This window comes from Cryptomeria japonica, unplaced genomic scaffold (genome assembly GCF_030272615.1).
Source record: "Cryptomeria japonica unplaced genomic scaffold, Sugi_1.0 HiC_scaffold_1147, whole genome shotgun sequence".
In the NCBI taxonomy this organism is placed as follows: Eukaryota; Viridiplantae; Streptophyta; class Pinopsida; order Cupressales; family Cupressaceae; genus Cryptomeria; species Cryptomeria japonica.
The window spans coordinates 12,501-33,170 of record NW_026729754.1 but is presented as its reverse complement, the minus strand read 5'-3'; the positions used below and the strand labels follow the sequence as shown (position 1 = coordinate 33,170).

The following is a 20,670-nucleotide window of genomic DNA, read 5'->3' as shown; positions in this document are numbered from 1 at the left end:
AGGGTGCAACACCGGGACTTCCCGGGAGGTCACCCATCCCAGTACTACTCCGGCCCAAGCGCGCTTAACTGCGGAGTTCTGATGGGATCCGGTGCACTAACGCTGGTATGATCGCACCCGTTATGAGCTTGTCGCAGTGTGTACTTAGCAAACCGCGACCCACGTGCGAATCCACCCCGGCCACCCACCCCCGTCGAGGTGCACACCCTCCCTCGCGAAGTGCGCCCCGTTCGCCAAGTGTGAGCCCTGCCCGGGTGCGCGCACCTTGCTAGGGCGTCGGGTGTGCACCCGGCCCGGCCTACGTGCGTGCACCTGGAGGGGGCGTCGTGTGCGTGCAGTGTCCCGTCTGCAACGCGGTGCCCACACACCACCTCGGGCGCAACGACCTGCGCTCACATGTGGGCCGAGTGCACCTTGGTGCATGTTCGGGGCGCCTCGGGTGCACGCTCGATCTTGCCCCGGTGCACCAAGGCGCTCGGTTTGCCCCGGGTGCGCACTTGGTGCAAGGTGGGCACCCAAAATAGGGATCAAGCACCAAAACACAAGTTTCGGGATGCAAAATGGGACCCAAGGACCACAAATGCGTTCCAAGACCCATGATGGGTCCACGAGAACAAAAATGTGTTCCGAGACTTAATAAACAAATATTGGGTTTTAGGAGAAGAAACATGCTCTGATGCCCAAAACGAGAATCGACCCCGAAAAGGCCACAGGCCAAAAGTGGGATGCGAGACAAAAAAAAATGGGACCCGAGGACCAAAATTGGGTTCCCAGGTCGAAGACAGGGCAACCGGACAAGAAACGACCTCTAAGGCTCGAAATGAGTCCCGGCGACTAAAACTTGACAAGAAGCACCCATCAGGCACCCAACTCGACACCCATGGGATGCCGACCCACCCGGGCTTCCACCTAGCACACCTTGGCACCCACCCACCCTCGCACCCAACCTCGCACCCAACTTAGCACCTTTGAACCCACATTGGCACTCACCCTGACCCTGGCACCTTGGAACCCACATTGGCACTCACCTTGACCCTGGCACCCACCTTTGCACTCACCTTGGGACCCACCCTGGCTCCCACCTCGGCACCCACCCAGACACCCACCTTGGTTCCTTGGCACCCACCTTGGATCCTTGGCACCCACCCCGACACCCACCTTGGCACGCAACTTGGCTACTTGCCACCCATCTTGGCTCCTTGACGCCCACCCCGACAACCACCCCGTGACCTACCCTGGCTAGGGTTGGTGCACACCCACCCTGGTGCCCACCTTGGCACCCACCCTATGACCCACCTTGGCACGCACCTTAGTACCCACCCCGTTACCCACCCTAGGACCCACCCCGTGACCCACCTTGGCCAGGGTGGGTGCCTTGGTGCGCACAACTTGCCTGGGCTGCACACCAGGGCGGGCTCAAGATGGCACCCGCGTTCCGTTTTTTTCACTATCTTTCAAAACGGAAATTTTAAAATCTCATTTTTTTCTTTTTTTTGCCTTTTCTGGAAATTAGTGAAGGCAGCGCATCAAAGGTGCGCAATGCTGGTGCGAACCCGGGAGCGCTCCGATGTGTGCTCCAAGGTGCGGCGTGCACGAAGTCCGAGCCCGGTTTGCCCCGGGTGCGCACCTCGCGTGCACCTTCGCCGGGGTGAGCACCTTGGCTGGGTTGCGCGCCCTGGTGCGTACCAAGGAGCGCTCTGAAGTGTGCTCCAAGGTGCGGCGTGCACGAAGTCGGAGCCCGGTTTGCCCCGGGTGTGCACCTCGGGTGCGCACCTCGCGTGCACCTTCGCTGCGGTGGGCACCTTGGCTGGGTTGCGCGCCTTGGTGGGCACCATGCAGTGCACGAAGTCGGAGCCCGGTTTGCCCCGGGCGCGCACCTCCGCCAGGGTGGGCACCTTGGTGCGCACAACTTGCCTGGGCTGCGCACCAGGAAGGGCTCAAGATGGCACCCGCGTTCCGTTTTTTTCACTATCTTTCAGAACGGAAATTTTAAAATATCGTTTTTTTTTGCCTTTTCTGGAAATTAGTGAAGGCAGCGCATCAAAGGTGCGCAACGCTGGTGCGAACCTGGGAGCGCTCCGATGTGTGCTCCAAGGTGCGGCGTGCACAAAGTCGGAGCCCGGTTTGCCCCGGGTGCGCCCTGGTGGGCACCATGGTGCGCACCAAGGAGCGCTCCGAAGTGTGCTCCAAGGTGCGGCCTGCACGAAGTCGGAGCCCGGTTTGCCCCGGGTGTGCACCTCGGGTGGGCACCTTGGTGCGCATGCCTTGCCTGGGCTGCGCACCAGGGCGGGCTCAAGATGGCACCCGCGTTCCTTTTTTTTCACTATCTTTCAAAACGGAAATTTTAAAATCTCATTTTTTTTTGCCTTTTTCTGGAAATTAGTGAAGGCAGCGCATCAAAGGTGCGCACCTCGCTGCCCACCACGGTGCGCAACGCCGGTGGGCACCCGGGAGTGCTTCGAAGTGTGCTCCAAGGTGTTGCGTGCACGTTGTCGGAGCCCGGTTTGCCCCGGGTGCGCACCTCGCGTGCACCTTCGTCGGGGTGGGCACCTTGGCTTGGTTTGCCCCGGCTGCGCTCCGAAGCGGGGTTATTGGAGCGCCGCCTCTTTTTTTGTCGGAGCGTTTGGTGGGGTTTCTCGCATTGGCTCTTCCGAGGCCCGGTTGCCACCCTGGCGCGCACGAAGTCGGAAGTAGGGTTAATTGCCCGGGTGCGCACCTTTGCCAGGGTGGCACCTTACCTGGGCTGCGCACCAGGGCGGGCTCAAGATGGCACGCGCGTTCCGTTTTTTTCACTATCTTTCAAAACGGAAATTTTAAAATCTCCTTTTTTTTTTGCCTTTTCTGGAAATTAGTGAAGGCAGCGCATCAAAGGTGCGCACCTCGCTGCCCACCTTGGTGTGCTCTGAGGTGCGCACCCGGGAGCGCTACGAAGTGTGCTCCAAGGTGCGGCGTGCACGTTGTCGGAGCCCGGTTTGCCCCGGGTGCGCACCTCGCCTGCACCTTGGCCGGGGTGGGCACCTTGGCTGGGTTTGCCCAGGGTGCGCTCCGAAGCGGGGTTACTGGAGCGCCCCCTCTTTTTTTGTCAGAGAGTTTGGTGGGGTTTCTCGCATTGGCTCTTCCCAGGCCCGGTTGTTGGGTGCGCTCCCACCCTGGCGCGCGCGAAGTTGGAAGTTGGGTTAATTGCCCGGGCGCGCACCTTCGCCAGGGTGGGCACCTTGGTGCGCAAACCTTGGCTGGGCTGCGCACCAGGGCGGGCTCAAGATGGCACCAGCATTCCCTTTTTCTCACTATCTTTCAAAACGGAAATTTTAAAATCTCGTTTTTTTTTTGCCTTTTATGGAAATTAGTGAAGGCATCGCATCAAAGGTGCGCACCTCGCTGCCCACCTTGGTGTGCTCCGAGGTGCCCACCACGGTGCGCAACGCCGGTGCGAACCCGGGAGCGCCCCGATGTGTGCTCCAAGGTGCGGCGTGCACGAAGTCGGACCCCGGTTTGCCCCGGGTGCGCACCTCGCGTGCACCTTGGTGCGCACACCTTGGCTGGGTTGCGCGGCCTGGTGGGCACCATGGTGCGCACCAAGGAGCGCTCCGAAGTGTGCTCCAAGGTGCGGCGTGCACGAAGTCGGAGCCCGGTTTGCCCCGGGTGCGCACCTTCGCCGCGGTGGGCACCATGGCGTGCACGAAGTCGGAGCCCGGTTTGCCCCGGGTGCGCACCTCGCGTGCACCTTCGCCGGGGTGGGCACCTCGGCTGGGTTGCGCGCCCTGGTGCGCACCAAGGAGCGCTCTGAAGTGTGCTCCAAGGTGCGGCGTGCACGAAGTCGGAGCCCGGTTTGCCCCGGGTGTGCACCTCGCGTGCACCTTCGCTGCGGTGGGCACCTTGGCTGGGTTGCGCGCCTTGGTGGGCACCATGCAGTGCACGAAGTCGGAGCCCGGTTTGCCCCGGGCGCGCACCTCCGCCAGGGTGGGCACCTTGGTGCGCACAACTTGCCTGGGCTGCGCACCAGGAAGGGCTCAAGATGGCACCCGCGTTCCGTTTTTTTCACTATCTTTCAGAACGGAAATTTTAAAATATCGTTTTTTTTTGCCTTTTCTGGAAATTAGTGAAGGCAGCGCATCAAAGGTGCGCAACGCTGGTGCGAACCTGGGAGCGCTCCGATGTGTGCTCCAAGGTGCGGCGTGCACGAAGTCGGACCCCGGTTTGCCCCGGGTGCGCACCTCGCGTGCACCTTGGTGCGCACACCTTGGCTGGGTTGCGCGCCCTGGTGGGCACCATGGTGCGCACCAAGGAGCGCTCCGAAGTGTGCTCCAAGGTGCGGCGTGCACGAAGTCGGAGCCCGGTTTGCCCCGGGTGCGCACCTCGCGTGCACCTTCGCCGCGGTGGGCACCATGGCGTGCACGAAGTCGGAGCCCGGTTTGCCCCGGGTGCGCACCTCGCGTGCACCTTCGCCGGGGTGGGCACCTTGGTGTGCAGACCTTGGCTGGGTTGCGCGCCCTGGTGGGCACCATGGTGCGCACCAAGGAGCGCTCCGAAGTGTGCTCCAAGGTGCGGCCTGCACGAAGTCGGAGCCCGGTTTGCCCCGGGTGTGCACCTCGGGTGGGCACCTTGGTGCGCATGCCTTGCCTGGGCTGCGCACCAGGGCGGGCTCAAGATGGCACCCGCGTTCCTTTTTTTTCACTATCTTTCAAAACGGAAATTTTAAAATCTCATTTTTTTTTGCCTTTTTCTGGAAATTAGTGAAGGCAGCGCATCAAAGGTGCGCACCTCGCTGCCCACCACGGTGCGCAACGCCGGTGGGCACCCGGGAGTGCTTCGAAGTGTGCTCCAAGGTGCTGCGTGCACGTTGTCGGAGCCCGGTTTGCCCCGGGTGCGCACCTCGCGTGCACCTTCGTCGGGGTGGGCACCTTGGCTGGGTTTGCCCCGGCTGCGCTCCGAAGCGGGGTTATTGGAGCGCCGCCTCTTTTTTTGTCGGAGCGTTTGGTGGGGTTTCTCGCATTGGCTCTTCCGAGGCCCGGTTGCCACCCTGGCGCGCACGAAGTCGGAAGTAGGGTTAATTGCCCGGGTGCGCACCTTTGCCAGGGTGGGCACCTTACCTGGGCTGCGCACCAGGGCGGGCTCAAGATGGCACGCGCGTTCCGTTTTTTTCACTATCTTTCAAAACGGAAATTTTAAAATCTCCTTTTTTTTTTGCCTTTTCTGGAAATTAGTGAAGGCAGCGCATCAAAGGTGCGCACCTCGCTGCCCACCTTGGTGTGCTCTGAGGTGCGCACCCGGGAGCGCTACGAAGTGTGCTCCAAGGTGCGGCGTGCACGTTGTCGGAGCCCGGTTTGCCCCGGGTGCGCACCTCGCCTGCACCTTGGCCGGGGTGGGCACCTTGGCTGGGTTTGCCCAGGGTGCGCTCCGAAGCGGGGTTACTGGAGCGCCCCCTCTTTTTTTGTCAGAGCGTTTGGTGGGGTTTCTCGCATTGGCTCTTCCCAGGCCCGGTTGTTGGGTGCGCTCCCACCCTGGCGCGCGCGAAGTTGGAAGTTGGGTTAATTGCCCGGGCGCGCACCTTCGCCAGGGTGGGCACCTTGGTGCGCACACCTTGGCTGGGCTGCGCACCAGGGCGGGCTCAAGATGGCACCAGCATTCCCTTTTTCTCACTATCTTTCAAAACGGAAATTTTAAAATCTCGTTTTTTTTTTGCCTTTTATGGAAATTAGTGAAGGCATCGCATCAAAGGTGCGCACCTCGCTGCCCACCTTGGTGTGCTCCGAGGTGCCCACCACGGTGCGCAACGCCGGTGCGAACCCGGGAGCGCCCCGATGTGTGCTCCAAGGTGCGGCGTGCACGAAGTCGGACCCCGGTTTGCCCCGGGTGCGCACCTCGCGTGCACCTTGGTGCGCACACCTTGGCTGGGTTGCGCGGCCTGGTGGGCACCATGGTGCGCACCAAGGAGCGCTCCGAAGTGTGCTCCAAGGTGCGGCGTGCACGAAGTCGGAGCCCGGTTTGCCCCGGGTACGCACCTCGCGTGCACCTTCGCCGGGGTGGGCACCTCGGCTGGGTTGCGCGCCCTGGTGCGCACCAAGGAGCGCTCCGAAGTGTGCTCCAAGGTGCGGCGTGCACGAAGTCGGAGCCCGGTTTGCCCCGGGTGCGCACCTTCGCCGCGGTGCGCACCATGGCGTGCACGAAGTCGGAGCCCGGTTTGCCCCGGGTGCGCACCTCGCGTGCACCTTCGGCGGGGTTGCGCGCCCTGGTGGGCACCATGGTGCGCACCAAGGAGCGCTCCGAAGTGTGCTCCAAGGTGCGGCGTGCACGAAGTCGGAGCCCGGTTTGCCCCGGGTGCGCACCTCGCGTGCACCTTCGGCGGGGTTGCGCGCCCTGGTGGGCACCATGGTGCGCACCAAGGAGCGCTCCGAAGTGTGCTCCAAGGTGCGGCGTGCACGAAGTCGGAGCCCGGTTTGCCCCGGGTGCGCACCTCGCGTGCACCTTCGCCGCGGTGGGCACCATGGCGTGCACGAAGTCGGAGCCCGGTTTGCCCCGGGTGCGCACCTCGCGTGCACCTTCGCCGGGGTGGGCACCTCGGCTGGGTTGCGCGCCCTGGTGCGCACCAAGGAGCGCTCCGAAGTGTGCTCCAAGGTGCGGCGTGCACGAAGTCGGAGCCCGGTTTGCCCCGGGTGCGCACCTCGCGTGCACCTTCGCCAGGGTGGGCACCTCGGTGCGCACACCTTCTCAATGTTTTCTTGCCTTTTCTGGAAATTGGTGAAGGCAGCGCATCAAAGGTGCGCACCTCGGTGTGCTCCGAGGTGCGAACCCGAGAGCGCTCCGAGGTGCCCACGAAGTCGAAAGTCGGGTTAATTGCATTGTTTTCCCCGGGTGCGCTCCGAGGTGCGCAACATCGGCGCGCACCAAGGAGGGCTCCGAAGTGTGCTCCAAGGTGCGCACGATGGCGTGCACCTCTGGTGCGCACGATTCGGAGCTCGGTTTGACCGGGGTGCGCACACCTTGGCTGGGTTGCGCACCTTTTGTGCGCTCCAAGGTGCGCACGAAGTCGGAGCTCGGTTTGCCCCGGGTGCGCACCTTCGCCAGGGTGCGCACCTTGATGCGCACGCCTTGGCTGGGCTGCGCACCTTGGTGGGCGCCATGGTGCGCACCTTTCGTGCGCTCCAAGGTGCGCACGAAGTCGGAGCTCGGTTTGCCCCGGGTGCGCACCTTGGTGGGCGCCATGGTGCACTCCGAGGTGCCCAAGATTGGTGCGCACCAAGGAGCGCTCCGAAGTGCGCTCCAAGGTGCGCGCGAAGTCGAAAGTTGGGTTAATTGTCCGGTTTGCCTCGGGTGCGCACCTTGCGTGCACCTTCGCCAGGGTGGGCGCCTTGGTGCGCACACCTTGGCTGGGCTGCGCACACCTTGGCACCCGCGTTTCCTTCATTTTAAATTTTTTTTTTTTACAATCTCTCAAGTGGGAAATTCTATAATCTCAACTTTTTTTGCCTTTTCAGGAAACTTTTGAATGGAGCGCATCATTGGTGCGCTCCGAAGTGTGCTCCAAAGCTCTCTCCAGCTGCGTGCACCTGCCCCGGCCGCGCACCCGGCCCCGCCCAGCTTCGCTCACACTGTCCCGGGCGTCTGGTGCGGAACCTTAGAGTAAGAAACATCACCGTGCACCTTGGCCAACGTGCGCGACTCGACCGAGCGCGCACTGGCCGAGGTGCACACCGATTTCACCTGGGTGCGCGCGCAGCACCTCGGGCGCACCGGGGTGCGCGCACAACGCCCGGGTTGCACCGTGGCCTGTGTGCTCGGGGCGCCTCGGGTGCGCGCTCGGTGTCGCCCCCCGCGCGCGCGGTAGTGCGGGCAGCGCACCCCGGCCCGGCCCGGCCCCGACGAGAACGCAAACGGGCAAAAGGTTTATTCAAATAGCATTGCGACGCCCGGCGAAAAACTAAAAAAGGGTGCAACACCGGGACTTCCCGGGAGGTCACCCATCCCAGTACTACTCCGGCCCAAGCGCGCTTAACTGCGGAGTTCTGATGGGATCCGGTGCACTAACGCTGGTATGATCGCACCCGTTATGAGCTTGTCGCAGTGTGTACTTAGCAAACCGCGACCCACGTGCGAATCCACCCCGGCCACCCACCCCCGTCGAGGTGCACACCCTCCCTCGCGAAGTGCGCCCCGTTCGCCAAGTGTGAGCCCTGCCCGGGTGCGCGCACCTTGCTAGGGCGTCGGGTGTGCACCCGGCCCGGCCTACGTGCGTGCACCTGGAGGGGGCGTCGTGTGCGTGCAGTGTCCCGTCTGCAACGCGGTGCCCACACACCACCTCGGGCGCAACGACCTGCGCTCACATGTGGGCCGAGTGCACCTTGGTGCATGTTCGGGGCGCCTCGGGTGCACGCTCGATCTTGCCCCGGTGCACCAAGGCGCTCGGTTTGCCCCGGGTGCGCACTTGGTGCAAGGTGGGCACCCAAAATAGGGATCAAGCACCAAAACACAAGTTTCGGGATGCAAAATGGGACCCAAGGACCACAAATGCGTTCCAAGACCCATGATGGGTCCACGAGAACAAAAATGTGTTCCGAGACTTAATAAACAAATATTGGGTTTTAGGAGAAGAAACATGCTCTGATGCCCAAAACGAGAATCGACCCCGAAAAGGCCACAGGCCAAAAGTGGGATGCGAGACAAAAAAAAATGGGACCCGAGGACCAAAATTGGGTTCCCAGGTCGAAGACAGGGCAACCGGACAAGAAACGACCTCTAAGGCTCGAAATGAGTCCCGACGACTAAAACTTGACAAGAAGCACCCATCAGGCACCCAACTCGACACCCATGGGATGCCGACCCACCCGGGCTTCCACCTAGCACACCTTGGCACCCACCCACCCTCGCACCCAACCTCGCACCCAACTTAGCACCTTTGAACCCACATTGGCACTCACCCTGACCCTGGCACCTTGGAACCCACATTGGCACTCACCTTGACCCTGGCACCCACCTTTGCACTCACCTTGGGACCCACCCTGGCTCCCACCTCGGCACCCACCCAGACACCCACCTTGGTTCCTTGGCACCCACCTTGGATCCTTGGCACCCACCCCGACACCCACCTTGGCACGCAACTTGGCTACTTGCCACCCACCTTGGCTCCTTGACGCCCACCCCGACAACCACCCCGTGACCTACCCTGGCTAGGGTTGGTGCACACCCACCCTGGTGCCCACCTTGGCACCCACCCTATGACCCACCTTGGCACGCACCTTAGTACCCACCCCGTTACCCACCCTAGGACCCACCCCGTGACCCACCTTGGCCAGGGTGGGTGCACCCACCCTGGTGCCCACCTTGGCACCCACCCATCCTAGCACCCAGCCTGTGACCGGGCTTGGAACCCAACCTTGCACCCGCACCCGTCTTGGCCAGTGTGGGTGCGCACCCATCCTGGCACCCACGTTGTGACACACCCTTTAACCCACGCACCCTAGCACCCACGTTGGCACCCACCTTGGAACCCAACCTAGCAACTTGGCACCCACCCCGTGACCCACCTTGGCATCCACCATAGCAGTCGCCGACTTGGCACCCACCTCGGCACCCACCTTGACACTTGTGGACCCACCTTGCCACTCACCCTAGCATCGACCCATCCTAGCACCCACCCTGGCACCTTTGCACCCTAGCACTCACCCATCCTAGCACCTAACCTGTGACCCACCTTGACACACTCACCCTCGCACCCACCTTGGAACCCAACCTAGCACCCACCCACCCTGACACCAACCCTAGCACCTACCCACCCTTGCACCCACCCTGTGACCCATCTTGGCACCCACCCATCCTACCACTCAACCTATCACCCACCTTCTCACCCACCTTGGCATCCACCTTAGCACCCACCCACACTGGCACCTTGGCACCCACCTCGGGCAAGGTGGGTGCACACCCACCCTGGCACCCAATTTAGAACCCACCGAGCATGTTACCCACCTTGGCACCCACATTGCAGCCCACCCTAGTACCCACCCTATGACCCACATTGGCATCCACACCCTAGCACCCAGGCACCTCGACACCCGCCTTGACACCCACCCTAGCACTGAACCTGTGACTGTGACCCACCTTGGAACTCACCCTAGAACCCACCCACCCTGTGAACCACCTTGGCATCCACCTTAGCACCCACCCACCTTGGCACCCACTCTAGCACTCACCCATCCTAACACCCAACTTGTTACCCACCTTGGCACCCGCCCTCGCGTCCACCTTGAAACCCACCCTAGCACCCACCCACGCAGGAGCCCACCTTGGCACCCAACCTAACACCCACGCATCCTGGCACCCAACTTGTGACCCACCTTGGAACCCACCCTAGTACCCACCTTTGAACCCACTATATCACCAACCCACCTTGGCACCCACCCTATGACCCTCTTTGGAATCCACCCTAGCACGCACCCACCCTGGCACCCACCATGGAGCGCACCCTAGCACCCACCCACCTCGGCACGCACCTCAACACCCACCTTGGTGTGCGCACTGCGCCAACCTCTCAAAGACCCTATGTGGTGCGCTCCAAAGTGTACACCTTTGGTGCGCTCCAAGGTGCGCACCTTTGGTGCACACCGAGGTGCACACCAAAGTGTGCACCGAGGTGAGCACCAAAGTGCACTCCAGGGTGCACACCAAGGCGTGCACCTTTGGTGCGGTCAATGCAAACGAATTCGGAAGTTGGGGTCGATGTCCTAATCGCTGCTGCAGACTACACGTATGAGAATCGGACAAATAGCTTTATATAGGGGAGGTGTTGCGTTTGATGGGTCGACTCCCCTGGTTGTGTGCACTGCACCAACTTCAAAGACCCTGTCTTGTTTAAGAAGTCAAAAGTTGGGGTGGATGTCCTAATCATTGCTGCAGTCTACGCATGTATGAGAATCAGACAAATAGCTTATATAGGGGAGGTGTTGCATTCGGTGGGTTGACTCCCCTGGTTGTGCGCACTGCGCCAACCTCAAAGACCCCGCATAGCAGAAGAAGTCGGAAGTCGGATTTTGGTGAGCACCAAGGCGTGCACCTTTGGTGCGGTCAACGCAGACGAATTCAGAAGTTGGGGTGGATGTCCTAATCGTTGTTGCAGGCTACACATGTATGAGAATCAGACAAATAGCTTATATAGGGGAGGTGTTGGGTTTGATGGGTCAACTCCCTTGGTTGTGCGCATTACGCCAACCTCAAAGACCTTGTTTTCGTTAAGAAGTCAAAAGTTGGGGTCAATGTCCTAATGGCTCCTGCAGGCTACACATGTATGAGAATCGGACAAATAGCTTATATAGGGGAGGTGTTGGGTTTGATGGGTCGACTCCCCTGGTTGTGCGCATTACGTCAACCTCAAAGACCTTGTTTTCGTTAAGAAGTCAAAAGTTGGGGTCGATGTCCTAATTGCTCCTGTAGACTACACATGTATGAGAATCAGACAAATAGCTTATATAGGGGAGGTGTTGGGTTTGATGGGTTGACTCCCCTAGTTGTTCGCATTACACCAACCTCAAAGACCTTGTTTTCGTTTAGAAGCCGAAAGTTGGGGTCGATGTCCTAATTGCTCCTGCAGGCTACGCATGTATGAGAATCAGACAAATAGCTTATATAGGGGAGGTGTTGGGTTTGATGGGTCGACTCCCCTGGTTGTGCGCATTGCGCCAACCTCAAAGACCCTGCATTGCGGATGAAGTCGAAAGTCAGAGTTTGGTGTGCTACAAGGTGTGGTCGAAGGTGCTCACCTAGGTGTGCACCTTTGGAGCACAGGAAAAGTGCCCTCCAAAAGTGCGCACCTTTGGAGTGCACAAAAGTGCCCTCCAAAAGTGCGCACCTTTGGAGCGCAGAAAAGTGCCCTCCAAAAAGTGCCCTCCAAAAGTGCGCACCTTTGGAGCGCAGAAAAGTGCCCTCCAAAAAGTGCCCTCCAAAAGTGCGCACCTTTGGAGCGCAGAAAAGTGCCCTCCAAAAAGTGCCCTCCAAAAGTGCGCACCTTTGGAGCGCAGAAAAGTGCCCTCCAAAAAGTGCCCTCCAAAAGTGCGCACCTTTGGAGCGCAGAAAAGTGCCCTCCAAAAAGTGCCCTCCAAAAGTGCGCACCTTTGGAGCGCAGAAAAGTGCCCTCCAAAAAGTGCCCTCCAAAAGTGCGCACCTTTGGAGCGCAGAAAAGTGCCCTCCAAAAAGTGCCCTCCAAAAGTGCGCACCTTTGGAGCGCAGAAAAGTGCCCTCCAAAAAGTGCCCTCCAAAAGTGCGCACCTTTGGAGCGCAGAAAAGTGCCCTCCAAAAAGTGCCCTCCAAAAGTGCGCACCTTTGGAGCGCAGAAAAGTGCCCTCCAAAAAGTGCCCTCCAAAAGTGCGCACCTTTGGAGCGCAGAAAAGTGCCCTCCAAAAGTGCGCACTTTTGGTGCGCACCAAGGCGCTGGTTCGGTCGTTGCAGGCGAGTTCGGAAGTTGGGGTCGATGTCCTGAGCGGAGGTGCAAACTACACAGGTGTCGGAATCGGACAAATAGCTTATATAGGGGAGGTGTATGCTTCGATGGGTCGACTCCCCAGGTTGAGCGCACCGCGCCAACCTCAAAGACCCTACGGTATGGATGAAGTCGGAAGTTGGGTCCGATGACCGATTCGATTAGTAGGTATGCTCATGAGGTCGGAATTTGGGTCCGATGACCTGCCATGTGCAGGAAGGCGAATGTTGACACTGTGCGTTGCAAGGTGCACACCAAGGCGCTGGTGCGGTCTTTTTAGTCGAGTTCGGAAGTTGGGGTCGATGTCCTGATCGGAGGTGCAAGCTACACAGGTGTGGGAATCGGACAAATAGCTTATATAGGGGAGGTGTATGCTTCGTTGGGTCGACTCCCCGGGTTGAGCGCACCGCGCCAACCTCAAAGACCCTACGGTATGGATGAAGTCGGAAGTTGGGTCCGATGACCGATTCGATATGTAGGCATACTCGCGAGGTCGGAATTTGGGTCCGATGACCTGCCACGTGCAGGAAGGCGAATGTTGGCACTGTGCGTTGCAAGGTGCGCACCAAGGCGCTGGTTCGGTCGTTGGAGGCGAGTTCGGAAGTTGGGGTCGATGTCTTGATCGGAGGTGCAAACTACACAGGTGTGGGAATCGGACAAATAGCTTATATAGGGGAGGTGTATGCTTCGTTGGGTCGACTCCCCGGGTTGAGCGCACCGCGCCAACCTCAAAGACCCTACGGTATGGATGAAGTCGGAAGTTGGGTCCGATGACCGATTCGATATGTAGGCATACTCGCGAGGTCGGAATTTGGGTCCGATGACCTGCCATGTGCAGGAAGGCGAATGTTGGGACTGTGCGTCGCAAGGTGCGCACCAAGGCGCTGGTGCCGTCGTTGCAGTCGAGTTCGGAAGTTGGGGTCGATGTCCTGGTCAGAGGTGCAAACTACACAGGTGTGGGAATCGGACAAATAGCTTATATAGGGGAGGTGTATGCTTCGATGGGTCGACTCCCTGGGTTGAGCGCACCGCGCCAACCTCAAAGACCCTACAGTATGGATGAAGTCGGAAGTTGGGTCCGATGACCGATTCGATACGTAGGCATATTGGCGAGGTCTGAATTTGTGTCCGATGACCTGCCATGCGCAGGAAGGCGGAATTTGGGTCCGATGACCGAGTTGATGGCGTGCCATGCGCAGAAAGGCGGAATTTGGGTCCGATGACCGAGTTGATGTTGATGGCCCGCCATGCACAGGAAGGCGGAATTTGGGTCCGATGACCGATTTGAAGGCGTGCCATACGCAAAAAGGCGGAGTTTGGGTCCGATGACCGAGTTGATATTGATGGCCCGCCATGCGCAGGAAGGCGGAATTTGGGTCCGATGACCTGACATACGCATGGAGTCCGACTCGGGGGCCGATGTTCGATTCGATGACTTGCATTGTGGGTAAAGTCGGAAGTTGTGGTCTTTGACCCGATTCGATGACCAGACTTCGGCTGCTTGAGAATCGGACAAATAACTTATATAGGGGAGGTAGTGTTCTCGAGCATCCTCCCCCCGTGCCCGTTTATGTCGATTGATGCTGGTGCTCGACTGGTTGGAGCGCTCGGATGCAAAAATCTTGCACCAGGATTTATCGATTGTGATGGACACGGCAAGTCTCCTGATTGCTATGCAGGAGCTCATCGTGAATCTCTATGCGGCCTTGGTATGGACTCGACCTGCGGAATGGTTCGGCAATGGTAGTCGCTCCAACACGTCCTTGCAATGGCCACAGAGGTGATTCGACTAGAGCTCCAGTCTAGCTTTTGGGTTGCTTGGCGGACTGGTATAGCCGCGATCGAGTTCCGGCCATGAACGTTTTAGATAGCTCTTGGGCTTTCTGGGACGGAAGTCGGAAGTTTGGGCTGTTGTCCGATTTGATGACCATTCTTCGGATGTGTGAGAATCGGACAAATAACTTATATAGGGGACTGTGTTGTCTCACGCAGCCCCCTCCGTGCCCCTCTATCTCGACCGATGTTGGTGCTTGAAAGGGTTGGGATCGCTCGGATTTATAAACGTGCACCACCATTTGTCGAGTGTGAGGGACGCGGCAGGTCTCCTAAATGCTATGCGGGCGCTCTCTGAGAATCTCTATCCGGCCTCGACACAGACTAGTCTTGCTGAATGGTTTGGCACTGGTAGTCGATCCAACACGTCGTTGTTGTGGCCGCCTAGGCGATTCGATTCGAGCCCCCGTCTAGCTTTTGGGTTGCTTGGCGGATTTTGCCCTATCCGCAAGTGAGCTCGGTCCCTAAACGTTCGAGAAACCCGATTGCTATGCGCCGACTCTCTTTCTTGCGAGCCTCCATCTAGCTTTTGGGTCTCTACGGAACGGAAGTCGGAATCTGGGACCGTTGTTTGATTCGACGAGGCAGACTACGGTTGTGCGAGAATCGGACAAATAACTTATATAGGGGAGGTGTTGACTGGAGCATTCTCCCCCGTGCCCCTCTAACTCGACCAATGCTGGCGCTCGAACGGTGGTAGCGCTCGGATTTTCATTGAGCGCCAGCATTGGTCGATTTAGAGGGGCATGCGAGATTCCCGAATGCTATGCGAGGGCTCTAACGGAAATGTCTATTGGTTTCGGTATGGATGCAATTGCGAGTGGTTCGGCAAAGGTAGTCGTTCCGATGCGTCCATGTCGTGGCCAAATCGATAATTCGATTTGAGCCCTCGTATAGCATTTGGGTCTCTCGATGTGATTCCGCATTCCAGTCCCTTTGGGCACTGCTTGAGCCGCATCCCAGGGGGTTCCCTTCCCAATAATCTGCCTCGCAACCCGATTGCTATGCGGTGAGGCTCCTCGGCCGCCTCGGAACTATCTGTGTATCAGACGCATCGCGGGATAAGGGGTTGGCAACGGTAGTCGCCCCAAGCGCGTCCGATGCTTGGACCATTCCGAGGCGGCCCTGAAGCCTCTTCCGTCTAGCCGTTGGGTCCTTCTCGCCGCATCCCTCGCCTCGCACCCCGATTGCTATGCGGTGAGGCTCCTCGGCCGCCTCGGAACTATCTGTGTATCGGACGCGTCGCGGGATAAGGGGTTGTCACTGGTAGTCGCCCCAAGCGCGTCCGATGCTTGGACCATTCCGAGGCGGCCCTGAAGCCTCTTCCGTCTAGCCGTTGGGTCCTTCTCGCCGCATCCCTCGCCTCGCACCCCGATTGCTATGCGGTGAGGCTCCTCGGCCGCCTCGGAACTATCTGTGTATCGGACGCGTCGCGGGATAAGGGGTTGTCATTGGTAGTCGCCCCAAGCGCGTCCGATGCTTGGACCATTCCGAGGCGGCCCTGAAGCCTCTTCCGTCTAGCCGTTGGGTCCTTCTCGCCGCATCCCTCGCCTCGCACCCCGATTGCTATGCGGTGAGGCTCCTCGGCCGCCTCGGAACTATCTGTGTATCGGACGCGTCGCGGGATAAGGGGTTGTCACTGGTAGTCGCCCCAAGCGCGTCCGATGCTTGGACCATTCCGAGGCGGCCCTGAAGCCTCTTCCGTCTAGCCGTTGGGTCCTTCTCGCCGCATCCCTCGCCTCGCACCCCGATTGCTATGCGGTGAGGCTCCTCGGCCGCCTCGGAACTATCTGTGTATCGGACGCGTCGCGGGATAAGGGGTTGTCACTGGTAGTCGCCCCAAGCGCGTTCGATGCTTGGACCATTCCGAGGCGGCCCTGAAGCCTCTTCCGTCTAGCCGTTGGGTCCTTCTCGCCGCATCCCTCGCCTCGCACCCCGATTGCTATGCGGTGAGGCTCCTCGGCCGCCTTGGAACTATCTGTGTATCGGACGCGTCGCGGGATAAGGGGTTGTCACTGGTAGTCGCCCCAAGCGCGTCCGATGCTTGGACCATTCCGAGGCGGACCCGAAGCCTCTTCCGTCTAGCCGTTGGGTCCTTCTCGCCGCATCCTTCGCCTCGCACCCCGATTGCTATGCGGTGAGGCTCCTCGGCCGCCTCGGAACTATCTGTGTATCGGACGCGTCGCGGGATAAGGGGTTGTCACTGGTAGTCGCCCCAAGCGCGTCCGATGCTTGGACCATTCCGAGGCGGACCCGAAGCCTCTTCCGTCTAGCCGTTGGGTCCTTCTCGCCGCATCCCTCACCTCGCACCCCGATTGCTATGCGGTGAGGCTCCTCGGCCGCCTTGGAACTATCTGTGTATCGGACGCGTCGCGGGATAAGGGGTTGTCACTGGTAGTCGCCCCAAGCGCGTCCGATGCTTGGACCATTCCGAGGCGGACCCGAAGCCTCTTCCGTCTAGCCGTTGGGTCCTTCTCGCCGCATCCCTCGCCTCGCACCCCGATTGCTATGCGGTGAGGCTCCTCGGCCGCCTTGGAACTATCTGTGTATCGGACGCGTCGCGGGATAAGGGGTTGTCACTGGTAGTCGCCCCAAGCGCGTCCGATGCTTGGACCATTCCGAGGCGGACCCGAAGCCTCTTCCGTCTAGCCGTTGGGTCCTTCTCGCCGCATCCCTCGCCTCGCACCCCGATTGCTATGCGGTGAGGCTCCTCGGCCGCCTTGGAACTATCTGTGTATCGGACGCGTCGCGGGATAAGGGGTTGTCACTGGTAGTCGCCCCAAGCGCGTCCGATGCTTGGACCATTCCGAGGCGGCCCCGAAGCCTCTTCCGTCTAGCCGTTGGGTCCTTCTCGCCGCATCCCTCGCCTCGCACCCCGATTGCTATGCGGTGAGGCTCCTCGGCCGCCTTGGAACTATCTGTGTATCGGACGCGTCGCGGGATAAGGGGTTGTCACTGGTAGTCGCCCCAAGCGCGTCCGATGCTTGGACCATTCCGAGGCGGCCCCGAAGCCTCTTCCGTGTAGCCGTTGGGTCCTTCTCGCCGCATCCCTCGCCTCGCACCCCGATTGCTATGCGGTGAGGCTCCTCGGCCGCCTTGGAACTATCTGTGTATCGGACGCGTCGCGGGATAAGGGGTTGTCACTGGTAGTCGCCCCAAGCGCGTCCGATGCTTGGACCATTCCGAGGCGGACCTGAAGCCTCTTCCCTCTAGCCGTTGGGGCTTTCTCGCCGCATCCCTCGCCTCGCACCCTGATTGCTATGCTGTGAGGCTCCTCGGCCGCCTTGGAACTATCTGTGTATCGGACGCATCGCGGGATAAGGGGTTGGCAGTGGTAGTCGCCCCAAGCGCATCCGATGCTTGGACCATTCCGAGGCGGCCCTGCAGCCTCTTCCGTCTAGCCGTTGGGGCCATCTCGCCGCATCCCCCACCTCGCACCACGATTGCTATGCGGTGAGGCTCCTTGGCCGCCTCGGAACTATCTGTGTATCGGACGCATCGCGGGATAAGGGGTTGTCACTGGTAGTCGCCCCAAGCGCGTCCGATGCTTGGACTATTCCGAGGCGGCCCTGCAGCCTCTTCCGTCTAGCCGTTGGGGCCATCTCGCTGCATCCCCCACCTCCTCGGCCGCCTCGGAACTATCTGTGTATCGGACGCATCGCGGGATAAGGGGTTGGCAGTGGTAGTCGCCCCAAGCGCGTCCGATGCTTGGACTATTCCGAGGCAGCCCTGCAGCCTCTTCCGTCTAGCCTTTGGGGCCATCTCGCCGCATCCCTCGCCTCGCACCCCGATTGCTATGCGGTGAGGCTCCTCGGCCGCCTGGGAACTATCTTCGTATCGGACGCATCGCGGGATAAGGGGTTGTCACTGGTAGTCGCCCCAAGCGCGTCTGATGCTTGGACTATTCCGAGGCGGCCCTGTGGCCTCTTCCGTCTAGCCGTTGGGGCCATCTCGCCGCATCCCCCACCTCGCACCCCGATTGCTATGCGGTGAGGCTCTTCGGCCGCCTTGGAACTATCTTCGTATCGGACGCATCGCGGGATAAGGGGTTGTCACTGGTAGTGGCCCCAAGCGCGTCCGATGCTTGGACTATTCCGAGGCGGCCCTGCAGCCTCTTCCGTCTAGCCGTTGGGGCCATCTCGCCGCATCCCCCACCTCGCACCCCGATTGCTATGCGGTGAGGCTCCTCGGCCGCCTTGGAACTATCTTCGTATCGGACGCATCGCGGGATAAGGGGTTGTCACTGGTAGTCGCCCCAAGCGCGTCCGATGCTTGGACTATTCCGACGCGGCCCTGTGGCCTCTTCCGTCTAGCCGTTGGGGCCATCTCGCCGCATCCCCCACCTCGCACCCCGATTGCTATGCGGTGAGGCTCCTCGGCCGCCTTGGAACCATCTTCGTATCGGACGCATCGCGGGATAGGGGGCTGTCACTGGTAGTCGCCCCAAGCGTGTCCGATGCTTGGACCATTCCTAGGCGGCCCTGAAGCCTCTTCCGTCTAGCCGTTGGGGCCTTCCCGCCCCATCCCTCGCCTCGCACCCCCGATTGCTATGCGGTGAGGCTCCTCGGCCGCCTTGGAACCATCTGTGTATCGGACGCATCGCGGGATAAGGGGTTGGCACTGGCAGTCGCCCCAAGCGCGTCCGATGCTTGGACCATTCCGAGGTGGCCCTGAAGCCTCTTCCGTCTAGCCGTTGGGGCCTTCCCGCCCCATCCCTCGCCTCGCACCCCGATTGATATGCGGTGAGGCTCCTCGGCCGCCTTGGAACTATCTGTGTATCGGACGCATCGCGGGATAAGGGGTTGGCACTGGTAGTCGTCCCAATCGCATCCGATGCTTGGACCATTCCGAGGCGGCCCTGCAGCCTCTTCCGTTTAGCCGTCGGGGCCTTCCCGCCGCATCCCTCGCCTCGCATCCCGATTCCTATGCGGTGAGTCTTCTCGGCCGCCGCGGAACTATACCTGTTATTGCTACTGCATCCTTCGGCTGGTAACCTCCTCTGCCGCCTTTGGAACGTTCTCTTTGTCGGACGCGTCGCGGGATAAGGGGTTGGCACTGGTAGTCGCCCCAACGCGCGCCCGATGCATAGACCCGCTCCGAGTCGACCTTGCTTTCAGCCTCTCACATGCATAGACCTCTCTGAGTCGACCCTGCAGCCTCTCACGTTTAGCCTTTGGAATCTCGCCTCACAACATGATTGCTATCCTTGATGCATCCCTTGCCTCGAGCCCTGATTGCTTTCTTGGCTGCATCCCTCCTCTCCTCACAGCCCGGTTGTCATCAACTGCTTCATCCGTCGCTTCATGCATTCTGGCTGCTGGGCCCTTCCCACCGCACACCTCGATTGCTATCTCTTCTGCATCACACACCCCGATTGCTATCTCTGCTACATCCCTCGGCTCTCACTTCTGCATCCTTCGCCTCACACCTCGATTGCTATCAATGCTGCATCCGTAACCTCACACCCCGATTGCTATGCGGGGAGGCTCCTTGGCCGCCTTGGAAATTTCTGTGTGTCGGACGCACCGCGGGATAAGGGGTTGGCACTGGTAGTCGCCCCAAGTGCGCCCGATTCTTAGACCGCTTCGAGGTGAACTCGTAGCCTCTTTCGTCCAGGCTTCCTGCCTTCAACGCCCTTTTTACACCTCGATTGCTATGCGCGGGCTCGTTGGCGTCTATCACCTCTCTGCGAAGAGTGGCACGATGATTGTTGGGGTAAATCGTAGCAGTCCGATCTCTGGCCTTGGGCCATTGTGAGGCTGATCGATTTCCTGTGCGCATCTCGTGTTCGCCCAGTAACAGACTCGACGACTTGTAATCGGTCCTTGTTCCCGATTGTTCCTGGAGGTAGTCTTCGGAACTCTTGGATTTGACCTGTCACTCGAACTGTCCTCTTCCGAGGATGCTTGTGTGTGTGTGCTTGTGCCATTTCCTTGGCGGTATTAACGAGATATAAAGAGCGGAGTGAGCGCCTCGCCCAGCTATGTTTGGGGCTCTCACTCCCTTACCCGGTGTGCGACCCGCTTTGCACGTAGGTTGCGGAGCATCGCGACTCTTTCGATGTTTGGGGTGTCGGTGTGCGTTGTCCCGAAGTGCACGTTACTAGCATTTCTGCCATTGTTCTCGATCTTTGGCAACGTTCCTTCGTTGCAATTGGATATATATCTCCGTTTATACGCGCAGGCTTCTCCCGCCTATTCAGCGCTCCACTCTCAGCACTCTCGTGGTCTCCTTGGCTTCTCTCTCCCGTGAGCGAGCTCTTCTTCTCGAGTCTTTTCTCATGAGTTCCCATGAGGTGCCTGCGAAATTCGGGCACACAAACGTGACCGATAAGAGCGGAATTGCCTATGGAGGAGAAGCTCACCTTAGGGAGC

General features: G+C 60.0%; 2 non-coding genes across 2 annotated transcripts; both read right to left on the bottom strand.

Annotated features, from left to right (window-relative positions):
- LOC131873172 (5S ribosomal RNA) lies at window positions 1–119 on the bottom strand. Its single transcript, XR_009371190.1, has one exon. It is a non-coding gene; the product is annotated as a 5S ribosomal RNA (ribosomal RNA).
- A 7,806-nt stretch (window positions 120–7,925) lies between these two features.
- On the bottom strand, window positions 7,926–8,044 carry LOC131873170 (5S ribosomal RNA). The gene has a single exon (XR_009371189.1). It is a non-coding gene; the product is annotated as a 5S ribosomal RNA (ribosomal RNA).
- Between the last annotated feature and the right edge of the window lie 12,626 nt (window positions 8,045–20,670).